This window comes from Choloepus didactylus, chromosome 17, assembly GCF_015220235.1.
Source record: "Choloepus didactylus isolate mChoDid1 chromosome 17, mChoDid1.pri, whole genome shotgun sequence".
NCBI lineage: Eukaryota > Metazoa > Chordata > Mammalia > Pilosa > Megalonychidae > Choloepus > Choloepus didactylus.
Genome location: NC_051323.1, coordinates 10,512,094 through 10,527,560, shown reverse-complemented (window position 1 = coordinate 10,527,560; position 15,467 = coordinate 10,512,094). Strand labels below are relative to the sequence as shown.

Below are 15,467 nucleotides of genomic sequence, written 5' to 3'. Positions count from 1 at the left end.
ATTCTCCTTCTATCATGTTTTTGCATAATCAATCAATTTTCAGACTGTTTTGAAATATTTAACAGTATGCAGGAAAGGCTGCTGGGACAGTTTACTAATTAATGCTCTGTGCTTATAATCAATGATTATTTTTACCTGTTTTATTTGTGCAGTTCAATACATGTTGAAATGCCTATCCAATTATTTTTATGACTGCATTTATCTTAAATGTGCGTGTGTTTTACAATATCTTAAAATGTTTGCAGAGAAATAGGTTAAATACACCTGAGGCTATAAAATCAAAATTATAATGGGAAATTAGAAAGCAAAATAAGATAATGATTTACCTTTTAGCATAAATAGTTTTGCTGACAACAAAATTTTGCCTTTAAGTTATTCCCATGTGCTCTTTTTACCATAGATCTCTAGGATAATATATTCTTAGTCCGACTCCCCACTATTCATGCATTCCTGAACTACAGAAGAAGTCACATTGGTTTTCTATGTCCTCCATAACTAACTCAGAGTCTGGCACATATCTAGAAGTATTTCTTAAATTCATAAACTCATCAGGGAAATACTCTATTTCACCACTAAATCAATGGTGTTTTATTTACCTAAATCATAAAACAAGAATTTTAATGGCTTCTATTTTCAACGTACTCTGGCACGTACAATATGAATAAATTTTCCAGGAGTTTATGAGACCCTGAATATGCGCTAAATTAAAATATAAGAATAAAAGAAGTGGACTGGAATTCCACAGGGTTTAAAGAATTATGAAGATCTTGAGAGGTAGAAAAGAAAATGTTGGGAAAAGGCACAATGAGGATAAAGACATAAAAAGTGAAAGTGCATCACTGGGCCAATGAATAGAAAGAGCACTAGACCATCAATTGTGTGAGAATGAACTCTACTAGCATTTCAATCAAATTGGAAATCCTTGTCATGAACTCAAAAAAAAATATTGAGATTTAGAAGGAAATGAACTCACCATGAGAGTTAAATAATCAAGGTGAAGGAGCATGCCAGGAAAGAAGGTTGGGGAATTTAAATCTTTAGGAGTCCCTGAGGATATTTGAGAAGAGGCCACATAGTTGGAGTGGGGGTGGGGGGAGGATCAGAGCCCAGTTAAAGATGCAAGAATGTGAAAGTGAAGAGAATGAAGATTGACTTTCAGATAGAAGGTTGGCATCAAATGTGGTGGCAAGGGAATAAAAAAGAGTATTTGCATTTGCAAATTTCTATTCCAGTGCACTTTGTAAAATAGTTTCAATAAAGCAAATGGGGATGAAAGTAGCTTGCAAAGAGCCTAGAATTTGGTATAAAATCAGTGGAAGTAGAGGCAGCAGGGTGTAAGGAAAGAACAGAAATACAATTGGTTTAGTTTCTTGGCTGCAAAAACAAATACCATGCAATATATTAAACAATGAAAAGTTATTGGCTTACGGTTTTGAGATTCGAAAAAGTCCAAAATCAAGACGTCATCTAGGGCATGCTTAGTCTCTGAAGAGTGTGTTGTCCTGGGGCTGGCTGTCTGGGATACTTGGTGTTTGGCTTTTCTGAGACATGGAAGTGCACATAGCAGCCTCTTCTGGCTTCTGTAAGTCTCTGTGTCTGAAATTCATTCTGCTTGTAAAGGACCCCAGTATTAGGATTAAGATTAAGAACCTGTTTTATTTTTCTTGGGTACATAACTCCAAGCCACGACAGTCGCCATGGGAAGTTGTCTGCACATTTGTCACGGGAAGTTGTCTCTTAGAAACAGAAAGCCTTGAACACATTTTAAACGAGATGGGAAAAATAAGCCCATGGCGGGAAATTGAGGCTAAGATGGAGAGGATAATTGATGGGGCAAGTTTTCAGAGATGTTGAGAAATGAGTAAGATAAAATGAAGCGTTCAGGTAGTGGATTTTTCAAAAAGGAGCAGAGAAAATTACTCTAAGATGAAAGAGAAACAGTCAGTATAATGAAGATTCCGAGAAATATTGGGATAAAGAGAAGGGAAGGTGGTTCTTAAATAGGATGTAGGCATTATAGAGTTTCAGATTTTTAAAAAGCAGTTTTAATGAGATATATTCACATACCACCCAATCCATCTAAAGTGTACAATCAATGGATTTTAGTATATTCACAGAGTTGTGCATTCATCACCACGATTTTAGAACAGCTTCATTGCTTCGAAAAGAAAACCCAGCACCACTCAGCAGTCACCTCTCAATCTCGGGATTCTTCCTCAGCCTGGCATAATTACTAATCCATTTTTATCTCTGTAGATTTATTTACATTTGCATTTTATATAGATGGAATCCTACAATATGTATACTTTATGTGTGGTTTCTTTCACTAAGCATAACATTTTTAAAATTATTATTATTTTCAATTAGAGAATTTGTAGGTTTCTAGAAAAGTCATGTAATATATAGTGTTCCCATATACCCCCCCATTGCTGACACTTTGCATAACCACATGATATCTTTTTCTTTTACAATTGATGAAAGAGTATTAAAATACTACTATTAACTGTACAGTCCATAGTTTAACTTAGGTGTATTTTTCCCCATATACCACCCTATCATTATCACATTTTATAGTGATGTACATTTCTTATTCAAGAAAGAACATTCTTATACTTGTACTGTTAGCCACAGTCCATTGTCCACAACAGTGCTCACTGTGTTATGCAGCCCCATATTTTATATTCTAACTGTCATTCTAGTAACATACACAACCCAAAACTTTCCTTTTCAACCACATTTGCAAACATAATTCAACACTGTTAATTACACTTGGAATAATGTACTTACCATCACCATCTTCCATTTACAAACCTTAATTCAGTTCCATTGGTTGATGTATCTATCCTTGTGCCGGTACTATGCTGTTTTGACCATGGTAGCCTTGCAATATACTTTAAAGTCAGGAGGTGTGAGTCCTCCGACTTTACTCTTCTTTTTCAAGATGTTCTTGGTAATTCAGGGTTCCTTATCCTTTCAAATAAATATGATAATTGGATTTTCCATTTCTGCAAAGTAAGCTTTTGGAATTTTGATTGGGATTGCACTGAACCTGTAAATTATTTTGGGTAGAATTGACATCTTAACAATATGTAGTCTTCCAGTCCATGAACACGATATGTCCTCCCATTTATTTAGGTCTTATTTGATTTCTCTTAGCAATGTTTCATAGTTTTCTGTGTATGGGTCCCTTAAATAGATGGTTAAATTTATTCCTAGATATTTTGTTCTTTTAGCTGCTATTGTAAATGGGACTTTTCTCTGGATTTCTTCCTCACATTGCTCATTACTAGTGTATAGAATTACTGATGATTTTTGTAGGTTGATATTGTACCCTGCCACTTTGCTGAATTTGTTTATTAGCCGTAGTACCTTTGTTTATTTTTCAGGGCTTTCTATATACAGGATCATGTCATCTACAGATAGTGACAATTTTACTTTTCCTTTCCATTTTGAATCCTTTCATTTCTTTTTCTTGCTTAATTGCCCAGGCTAGAACTTCCAGTACAATGTTGAATAATAGTGATGACAGTGGGCATCCTTGTCTTGTTTCAGATCTTAGAAGGAAAGATTTCCTTTTTTCACCAGTGGTGTTAGCTAGGGGGTTTTCATATATGTTCTTTATTATATTTAGGTAGTTTCCTTCTATTCCTCTTTTTCTCAATGTTTTTATCAATAAAGTTTGCTGAATTTTGTCAAATGTCTTCTCTGCATTGATAGAGATGATCATGTGTTTTTTTTTTTCTTCTCCTTTGATTTTGTTGATGTGGTGGTTACATTAATTGATATTTTTCTCTTTTTTCCATTCAGCATTTGTGGAGTCTTTCTCCAGTCTCTACCATCCTCTGGAGTTCCAAGCAAAAGGCAGTTGCCCTTTTATTAGCTAAGTTTCTGGGGAGGCTTTTTCAGGGGATGTCGTATGTCACATGTTATGATGTCAATGAGTTTTAGAATTTTTAATTTCTGAAGAAGCAGCTTGGAGTACTAAGATCTGTGGATTTAGAATCAGAAAATCTTGTGATATCCAGATCTACCACTTGGGATGAGACTGTAAACATATTAAATTCTCTTAAACTTTCTGAATCTCACATCCTTCTATTTTAAAATGAAGTTTTGATGAACACAGAGACATGTTGCCCAGATTTCCATTCAAGAAGGACTTGGGGCACCAGTTGATGGGGGTGATATCTGTAGGCAGCCTTCAGCTGTCAGCCCCTTCAAAACTTGCCTCCACTGCAGAAAGCCAACTGGTCCAAGGCAAATCCTTTTGGGGATAGCTCATATACAATGATTGAAGGAAGCAGACCTATAAAGGCATGACTATTTGGGGCCAATGTGAGACAACTCTACTGAGATACAGTGGTACCTCGGTACTCAACGTTATTTGGTTCCGGGAGATGTGATAAGTACTAAAAACAGTGAGTTCCAAACAAATGTTTCCCATAAGGAATAATGTAAATAAATTTAATGCTTTCCTGAACCAAAGACAATGCACATTTTTTAGGCAATATGTAAAAAGATATGGTTGTATAGCATTACTTTACATGAGAAATAAACCTAAAAATTAATAAATACTTTGATTGAATAAAATAAAAACTTCACTTTACCTGTACTGAGAAGGGTCCATGGCATAGTGGGATGGTGGGAGGAGGGTGGAGAGGAGGAGAAGTTATGTGGAGTATTGCTTGGAAGGAGAATCCCCCTCCAGTAGAACATCAAGATCTTGTGCTTCAGATGTTCTTTCTCTTTTCTGCCTTTTTTCAACTTGCACCACAGGCTCTGAGACACTCTTTGTCACCTTCACTAAAAACTTATCCAATGAGGACAGCTTCTGTCTTCTTTTCAGAATTCCTCAAAAATGTGAAATTCTTTGGTCATTCAATAAATTCACATTTCTGCTTGTCAGAGCTTTGTCCGGATGGTACTTCTCCACAAAGTTTTGAACTTCTGCCCATTTTGCACACATTTCTTTTATCAGGGAACTGGGGACATCCTCCCTTGTCTCCTCACCTGGAGATATCTCTGCAGCCACCTCTTGTTGCTGCTGCTTCTGTACTTCCTGCAGCTCCTCAGAGCTGAGATCTTCACAGTGTTTCTCCACTCACTCTTCTACATCAGCCTTTTTAATAACTTCTTTATGCTTAATGATGGCGGAGACCATTGTTCTAGGCAAACCATTTTTCCCTAGCAAGATCAGTAATGCAAATACCACTCCCATATTTGCCTATTTTTTCTTTTCTTTTTTTTTTGTTTTGCTTTCCTTTTTTTTTTTTTTCAATGATGGTGCAAAGTAATATTCTTTTATGATTAGCACCCTCACTGCTCATTTTCTTAGGACCCATGATGAGAAAAAAACACAAAAATACACAAAATGACCACAGAAGCTAAGATAAAACTGCAAGGGGATGTGCACAGGGCAAGAGCTACTGCATGACTAACATGTGACCCTTTGTTTCAGCAGGAAAGGGGAGTAAGTCATGAGGCAACCAAGACTTGCACATCAAGTACCAAACAAATGACAAGGACCAGGACAAAACTTTCATGTCAAAATGCATCAAGTACCAAATTCGGCGAGTTGCAAAGCAGTTGAGTATCGAGGTACCATGATATTTTAGCTTCAGAGATACCTTGGGGTTGCACCAGGCTGTTGTTTGGTTCTACCTTGCAGTTGGACTTCTCTCTCTTCCGCCAAATCCTGTAGCCTCCTCCACTCTTCCAAATGTGTTGATCCAAAGGCAACCCTATAATAAGACTTCTGTCTATTAAACTGTCTCAGAGTCACTCCTAGAGGACTCCAATTATGACAGAGGTTGCAATGAGGATTCAAGAAGGTACTGATGAATAAGGAATTGCTTCACACTTAGTAGGTGCTCATAGATACTCTAGATGCCAGATTACTAAAAGCTATTTCATAAAGAGGTGGGATATATTCTTCTGAATATTCTAAGATGATTAATTTTAACTCAAACTTTTCTAAACATAGTTATTCTTGTACCGTCTACACATGGCTAGTGGTCTTTTAGTAATTTTTCTATAAATGTGAATGAGTAAGTTTGGAAGCATTCCTATCTGTTCACTCTTTGGCCACAGTTATCATGTGTAAGATGCCATCATGCTAGCCTGTCGCCAGGTTTTTGGTTCAGTCTGCTAGTATAATTAGAGGTCAGTCTCTGCTAAGAATTTTGTATTTGGAATTTGGAGCTGTTCTGAGATATGATAAAGACTCAATCCATGGCAAGATATACTGGGGCAGCCCGTGGTCAAGGAAAAGTACAAGAAACACAGAATCATTTCCCCCAAGAAGTATCAGCAACTTTGCACCAATTTGAGAAGCCCAACTACTGAGCCTCCTATAAAGATTTTGGTGTCATACATAGCCTCAACCTCGATTATAATGACTAGGGATATTTTTCTTTCTTTCTCTTCTTTACTCCCATTGCTAAAGATTTGTTAAGAGCAATCCATTCATGTACACTGTCTAGTGCTTTAAAAACTACCACTTCTCTGAAGCGAACGGTGATTCATAGCTGGTGGCAAACCATTGTGGAGAATGAGCTCACACCAGCAAAGCTGTAACTCCATTCAAAGGACCAGCAGTTCAGTCTGATAGTGTCCTCCTGAGAAGAATAGGCTCCCATTTAAGCACTAGGATGTGATGAAAGGGTAGGAAATGATTGCTTTGTCAATATTTCTCAATGGATGTAGTTGGGATAGCTATGACCTACCTCTGCTTTATAAATCATCTCAAAAATTAACTTCTGAGTTCAAACTGAAATATGTCTCTGCTGGGAACAGTCTGCAACTGATAGAAGAGTTGAAAGAAGTAGTTTCTCTTCTTTAGCCGGGATAATATTGCTTCTCTTTGACAGTCCCCACTCTCTTATCCTGGTCTGATTTTGCCGAATGGACAAAGGGCTTGAGAAAAGCTGTGGCTTAGGTAATGAGTGTATGGTTTTGTGTGACTTATCCATGAAAGCTCTTTATACAAATTAAATGAACCAGCTGCTTTGCTTTACTTTCCTAGAAATGAAGGCAGAACTAAGTGTGCATGATAATAGCACAATTTGTCAAATGAGTGAATTTAGATAATTTGCAGTGAGAAAAATCAGCAAAACATCTATTTAGGAGGTCCAGTAGTCCTGTTAAAAAAGAACTTGAATGAGCCTAAAATTTTTGGTAATTGATGTAAACTGAACCTCTGGATGAGTCTGCTCAATAAATTTTCATCTATTGAATTCGTGTTTCCTCTTTTTCAACATTCATCATAATTTGACAGAATATATTACAAAAATTTACGTATTAAGCATACACATTTAAATAGAATACAATTAATAAAATAAAGAGGAGCATTGTGTACAAATGAAATTTTCCTACCAAAGATTCCTGATCCGGGGGGCCACAGAATGTTCCAATCAAAAATAATCTATGTTAAAGAATAATAAATTATTATGTACATGCTTACACAGATACATAGTTCACTTTATTTTGCACATGTAATAGCATACTGTACTTCCTATTCTGTACCTTGCCTTTTTTACTTAACAATGCATCTTTCATCACAAAATTAAAAAAAAATTAAAATGTTACTCTGTTGCTCAGAAATGAATTGAAACCACTCTTGAGCCTCTTTTAATATTCAGCCATATTAACCAAAAAAGCAAAGAAGTTTGTCATAAATAAAATCATGTCTTGGGTACAGAAAAGTTTCCCTGTGGCTCTACTTGTATAGATTTGGTTTGCAGGTTGGTGAGCTATACTGTTTAAACAAATCACTTATATCCTCATGCTACAATTCAATGTATTTCTCAGTAACTGTTTGGAGAATGCCAGCTATGTACCAGGCATTTAATTAAGTGGTGAGGATTTCAAAAACTTGAGGAACTCAGTCATAAAATGATGGTTTAGTAATGGCAGTTTGAGCAGCAGGATGAAAGAGGGAACTATGTTAAAAAGCAAGGTACAATCTTGGGTGACATTTATAATAAAGTAAACATAAGACACTTTGATCCCACAAAAGGAGGAAGGGTTCTATTTCTAGACTGAGTTAGAGAAATCTTGACTGGTAAAGAAAAACTTGTGCAGAATTTGGGAAAGAAGTTTTCTAGGAAAAAAGGAAATGGAATGGCTTTCCTGGTAGATGAAATCACACAGGAAAGAACACACTGTTAGAAAGATGCCATCACATCATGGACAATCAGTACCCTCTTTATCACTGGAAATAGAGTCATTAATGCTTATAAATCTATTCAGATTAGAGAACAAATTCCAGAAAACCCAGAACCAATTCAGAAAACTCTTTTTTATGATTCTGTTGCTACAGAACCCTACTCTCTGTATCATTCAGGTTATCCGGAGAACAGAACAAATCATAGACCCTCTCTCTCTAAAATATGTATTAATATTTATAAAATTATGTATTTATATATGGGATTTATTTGGGGGAATTGGGTCACACAATTGACACAACTGTGGGGACTGAAAAGTCCAAAATATACAGTTCAAGTCCCTGGGCTGAAAACTCTCAGGTGGGAGTTGATATTGGAGTTTCGAGGTAAAATTTCGTCTTCCTCAGGAAGAAATCAAGAAAAAATGAAGAAATCAAGAAAAATCTACTTGAATTAAAGTCATCTGTAGATTTTAACCACATCTAAAAAATACCTTCACAGCCAAATGTAGATTTGTATTAATTACATAACAAGGTACTATAGTTTAGCAAAGTTGACAAATAAGACTATCACAAGAGACTTGACCAAAAAAAATATTCGGGAACATTTTTCAGTGGTCCACATGAAGAGGATCAGAACAAAGGTGGAAGCATAGGAACATAGTGAGAAATATATGTTGAAAATATATTTAATAGAAACCACTGGATTTGGTCACTCCTGGTGATGGGAAAAGGAGAAGGGAAAACAAGAAGGAGATGATTTTTGGCAGGGTTTTGGCACAGGAAACTTGGTGAATGGTGATGACCCTAAGGGTTCACTTTGAAGAGGCCTCATTAATCTGTATACTCTATCGTTAGCATAGTGGCCTAACCATATTTGAAATGGGTTTCTTGAAAAAAACAAAAACAAATAAATACTGTTAACTATGTCTTCAAATATATTAAAATTATTTTTTATGTGCAAAGAATTATCGTTAGGAATTTGTTAAGTATCTGCCTTATGAATTGAAGTTTACATCTTGCTTGAGTCAGGAAGGACCACAGTATATCTTATTTCATCAACTTAATATAGAAAAACAGGAAATTAAGACTCAGAGATGTTATAAGCAACTTTACAGTTGCTTTTAAATAAATATATCCAATTGCTTGCAGTCGTCATACTTGGTAGTGTTCAAAGTGCCATAATGTAAGTATATGCTTCTTTTGGATGTGTGCCATGATTTTAATCCAGCTCAGCCACTGATAAATCATTTCCTCTTGGACAAATCACCTAACCAATACTAGGTTTCTATTTCCTCGTTCTTTAAATAAAAGACATCATGATGATTGCTTAAGCTATGTCAGAGCTCTGCAAAAGAATAACTGGTAATACCATTTGAGAAAGATATTGCATGAAAGAGTATTATCCTTGAATGTCAAAGGCATCCTTTCCTGATCCTAGGTGTGCTGTCTGGGGGTCAAAGCTGAAAACTGCACAAGCCTGGTGTTCAGTTAGCAGATTGCTGACTAATTTGCCCTCAGTGTTCAAAGAATCTAAAAGAAGAGGTGGCAGACAGGTCACTGGAAGGAGCTCTGGGTAAATAACAAACTCTGATGTCAGAAAAACAGCAAAGTAAAATTATTAGATTGGAGTAAGAATTTGACTATGACTGGAAGAGGTTAGGGAAAATATAGAGATCGATGGACAAAATTCTCGAGAATTTGAGTGTGGGACCAGGGTTATACAGGTTAAGAGTCTGGATCAGATTCTAGTCCCAGTGGGTATTTTGAATATAATCACTCAAGGCAATAGGTAAATTAAGCTGATTATGTGTATCTATAGAAAGTGCTATAAAGAGGCTGTAAGTCAATGTTCAAGTAAATACCTTCATTTGTCAGCATTTGCATTCAGTTGTATCTAATAGAAAATGCACACACCACTGACTTCAACAAGGGGTTCATCTTTTTTTTTCTCAGGTTGCAGAATATTTGGTAGGTAGACAGTTCAAGACTGGTGTAAAGGCTCAAATGTAGAAGAGCTGAGATTGTTGTAATTCTCATAGCATTTCTTGAATTGTTATTCAAAAAATGCTGCAGACACCAGCAAGGCACTTCAATGTTCACAACAACTAGTAGGGAATGGGCATGGGACTAAGCAGATCGGATACGTGGGCCATAAAAATGGATGTTGGGCATGAACCACTGGCACAGCTGTACTAGGAGACAAAAGCTGGATATCAACTCTGGCTGCAATTTGAAATTTGCATCAACACTTTTGGCTGAATGGAAGAGAAGGGGAAAACAACAAAAGGACATGTGTTTACTGAATCAGCACTCTTTCTAAGAACTTTATCAAAAACCCTATCCAGTGACTTCTGCAGTTATCTCGTGGGTCAGAACTGTGTTGCACTGCCAAACCCAGTTGCATGACAGTCTAGAAAGTGTAGAGCTACTTTTTCTTATTTATTTATTTTTAAGCTAAGGACACCACTGTGCCCCCCCCACGCACACACACACACACACACACACACACACACACACACACACACACATACACACACAAATTGGGATACTTTAATAAAGAAGAAATGGGGGCAACAGTTACTGGGCAAACACTTCGGGAGTCTAATCCTTTCCTCTTATTTTTGATGACTAGAGCAGAAATAGTCATCCTGATACAATGACAGAAAATCCTAGAAACCCTCTCATACTTAAACTCTGCCTCCTGCAACTCATTTATGGGTAGATTTATAGAAATATGAAAAAAAAAAATCCCAATCTTGATTAAGCCACTGTTATTTGGTTTGCCTATGATGTACAGCAGAACGCAATCCCTAATACACTGCCCAAAGGTTTGTTCCATTCTCAGGCAGTCTGTAAGTAGGTGTCAGTATGCAAAAATAGTACCTGACTCCACTGACAGCCAGGAGGAAATTTCTGGATGTAATGCTAGGCTGGGTTCTCATTGTTTCCAGACCAGGGAAGGGCTGAGTTTTAAGAGGCTGCACCTTCACTGCTGGCTGCTACATGAAGCTAGGATAGGCAGGGGCTGACCAGAAAGTGTAGAATTTTTATGTCAGGCATATCCTCAAGTAAGAGTCTTAAGACTGGAAGCAAAATGGTTGTGGTGCTTTAAGTTTCTTTTGCTTAAAAAAATGAAATAAAATATGAATTCCCCAAGTTATAAAACAATAAGTCATCAGTTTTACAAATGTATTGCTATATTTGGAGTATCAGTTGATCCAAGACAAGTTGGGACTGAACCAGTAAAAAGGGCACTTAAAAATGAGAGGGAGAGTTCCGCCGGGTTCTACAGTTGGATCTTCCTTTTGGTCACCCCAGGAAAGCAAGATGATGTATGAGGGGAAACCTGATGAGCAAGGGCTTCAGCAAATCCTGCAGCTGCTGAAGGAGTCCCAGTCCCCAGACACCACCACCCAGAGAACTGTGCAACAATTCTGGAAACTGGAACAAGTCAACCAATATCCAGATTTTAACAACTGCCTGATCTGTGTTCTTACAAAATTAAAATCTGAAGATGAACCCACAAGATCATTGAGTGCTCTCATCTTGAAGAATAGTGTGAAAGCACATTTTCAAAATTTTCCAAATGATGTAACAGACTTTATTAAAAGTAAATGTTTGAGTAATATTGGTGACTCCTCTCCTCTCATTAGAGCCACTGTGGGTATTTTGATTACAACTGTAGCCTCCAAAGGAGAACCGCAGAACTGGCCTGACCTTTTACCAAAACGTTGTAGCCTTTAGGATTCTGAAGATTACAACACCTGAGAGGGAGCATTTGGTGCCCTTCAGAAGATAATGTGAAGATTCTGCTGAGATTTTAAAGAATGATGATTTAGATCTTCTCAACATCACGATTCCTAAGTTTTTACAGTTCTCCAAGCACAGTAGTCCAAAAATGAGGTCTCAGGGTGTTACACGTGTCAATCAGTTTATCATCAGTAGGACTCAAGCTCTGATGTTGCCCATTGATTCATTTATTGAGAATCTCTTTGCATTGGCTGGTGATGAAGAAACAGAGGTACGGAAATATGTGTGCCAAGCTCTTGTGTTGTTCCTTGAAGTTAGAATGGATCTCCTGCTTCCTCACATGCATAATACAGTTGAGTACATGCTGCAAAGGACCCAAGATCAAGATGAAAATGTGGCTTTAGAAGCTTGTGAATTTTGGCTCACTTTGGCTGAGCAGCCAATATGCAAAATGTACTCATAAGGCATCTTCCTAAATTGATTCCTGTGTTAGTGAATGGCATGAAGTATTCTAATATAGATATTATCCTACTTAAGGGTGATGTTGAAAAAGATGAAACGATTCCTGATAGTGAGCAGGATATAAGGCCACATTTTCTTCAATCAAGGACAGTAGCGCAGCAGCAAGATGAAGATGGAATTGAAGAGGAAGATGATGATGATGATGAAATTGATGATGATACAATTTCTGATTAGAATCTAAGAAAATGTTCTGCTGCTGCCCTGGATGTTCTCGCAAATGTGTATCATGATGAGCTTTTGCCACGTATTTTGCCCCTTTTGAAAGAACTACTTTTTCATCATGAATGGGTGGTTAAAGAATCACGCATCTTGGTTTTAGGAGCAATTGCCGAAGGTTGCGTGCAAGGCCTGATTCCGTACTTGCCTGAGCTCATTCCTCATCTCATTCAGTGCTTTCTGATAAAAAGGCTCTTGCACGTTCTATAACATGCTGGACTGTTAACCACTATGCACACTGGGTAGTCAGCCAGTCATCAGACACGTACCTGAAGCCGTTAATGACAGAATTGCTAAAGCGTATCCTGGATAGCAACAAGAGAGTACAAGAAGTTGCCTGCAGTGCCTTTGCTCCCCTAGAAGAGGAGGCTTGTACAGAACTTGCTCCTTACCTTGCTTATATACGTGATACCCTGGTCTTTGCATTTAGTAAATACCAGCATAAGAGCCTGCTCATTCTTTAGGATGCCACAGGAACATTAGCAGATTCAGGACATCATTTAAACAAACCAGAATATATTCAGATGCAAATGCCTCCACTGATCCAGAAGTGGAACATGTTAAAGACGAAGATAAAGACCTCTTCCCTTTACTTGAGTGCCTATCTGCAGTTGCTACAGCCCTGCAGTCTGGCTTCCTTCCTTATTGTGAACCTGTATATCAGCATTGTATAAATCTAATACAGAAGACTCTTGCACAAGCCATGCTGAATAATGCTCAACCAGATCAGTATGAGGCTCCAGATAAAGATTTTATGATAGCGGCTCCTGATTTACTCAGTGGCCTGACTAAAGGACTTGGAGGCAACATTGAACAGCCAGTAGCACGAAGTAACATTCTAACACTAATGTACCAATGCATGCAGGATAAAATGCCAGTTCAACAGAGTTCCTTTGCCCTGTTAGGTGACCTGAAGAAAGCCTGCTTTCAGCATGTTAAGCCTTGTATAGCTGATTTCATGCCAATATTGGGAACCAAACTAAATCCAGAGTTCATTTCAGTCTGCAACAATGCCACATGGGCAATGGAGAAATTTCCATTCAAATGTGCATAGAAATGCAGCCTGATATTCCTATGGTGTTGCATCAGCTTGTAGAAATCATTAACAGACCCAACACATCAAAGACGTTGTTAGAGAATACAGCAATAACAATTGGTTGTCTTGGTTACATTTGTCCACAAGAGGTGGGCCCCATGCTACAGCAGTTTATAAAATCCTGGTGCACCTCTCTGAGAAACATCGCAGACAATGAGAAAAAGGATTCTGCATTCCATGGGATTTGTACCATGATCAGTGTGAATCTCAGTGCAGTAATCCAGGGTTTTATATTTTTTTTTGTGATGCTGTCGCATCATGGATTAACTCAAAAGATGATCTCAGAGATAGGTTCTGTGAGACCCTTCATGGATTTAAAAATCAAGTTGGGGATGAAAAGTGGAGGTATTTCTCTGATCAGTTTCTTCTTCCCTTAAAAGAGTGTCTTGCAGCTTTTTATGGTGTTTAAACTCATGCACTTAGGTTGCAGTCCCATAATTAGGGGTCCTTCAGCCTTGGAGACTATAGGGAGCCTCTGCACCCAGGGAAAATGTTACCCCTTACAGACGGGAGGGGTAAATCAGTAAAGAATACAGTACAATCCCAACCCTACTGGGAGGGGCAGGAGGGAGGTGTTGCCATCACTGTATTAAGTTGATGTTGGGAAACGTTTTAACATCTGAAGACTTTGTGGGTGGAAATCTGTCTCCAATTGCAACTCCGCACTGGATGTGAAGAAGCAAAAAAAAAAAAAAACAAAAAAAAAAGTCTAATCAGTCTACTCACAAAACAGTACATTCTGAAATATTATGGGGAATTGTACCAAAACAAGAACTGTATAAATGATGCATAAGGATAAGAAAGAGGAAAAAATTCTATTGTGCGCAAAATAGAGGTTACAAACAGTAAAGAAGCTTTTTTTTCAATTTAAAAATTTTTATATAAGCTTTCCCACATGATGGGGCCTTGTTTTGCATGCTGATGAAGATTTACATAAATGAAGCTAATACAGTTAAAATCAGCTTGCCTACCCATAGTAGCAGTAGATTCTTGGAAGTTACAGTTTAAAGTACCCCAAAGAAATTGGAAATAAAATTAAACAAATTTAAACAATGAAGCATCCTGTGAAATGCCAAATGAGCCACTTCTTTTACCTTTGTGGGATGGGCAGGGAGGGAACAATAAATGGGTTTGGACATATCAAACTAAAGGTTGACACCTTAATTTTGCATTAGAACATTAAGGTAGTAGGTATAATTTGATGGCTGTATTTCATTAGATTTAATTTCTAGGCTAAAATATTATTTTTAATGTGCAGTTTAAGGTCCAGGCATGCATTCTGGCTCATAGTGACTGAAAGTAATTTAAATTAGTGGGAGAGTAGCATGCTTGCATCACATAGACTGAGACTGGGATTCATTTACTTATGTTGTTCCAGTTTGTTTTGCGGTTTGCCGATTCAATACAGCCCTGCATTTAAAATTTCTTTTTAAGATTTGTGGATATCACTTCTAAGAATATAGATATGAAGTCTTGTAGTTTACACCTAGGCCTTGAAATATCTTTTTAGGATCTGTTAGGAATAAGATTGATACTGTGTTGTGTGTAACCTGCACAATGTGGAAAGCTGATATACCTGTGCAAAATCTTTGCCTCTGTGCTGTCAGTGTGATGTGCTTTCTGCATGGTTATATACTAGTGACTTTATCAAAACTTTTAAAATTTAAATTACATGGTAAAAGATCTGCAATTGGCTGCATAAATGTTAGTCAGCACATA

General features: G+C 37.3%; 1 pseudogene; it reads left to right on the top strand.

The window, feature by feature from the left end:
• Positions 1-11,491: 11,491 nt before the first annotated feature.
• Positions 11,492-14,157, top strand: LOC119512562 (annotated as a pseudogene).
• The last annotated feature ends 1,310 nt before the right edge of the window (positions 14,158-15,467 follow it).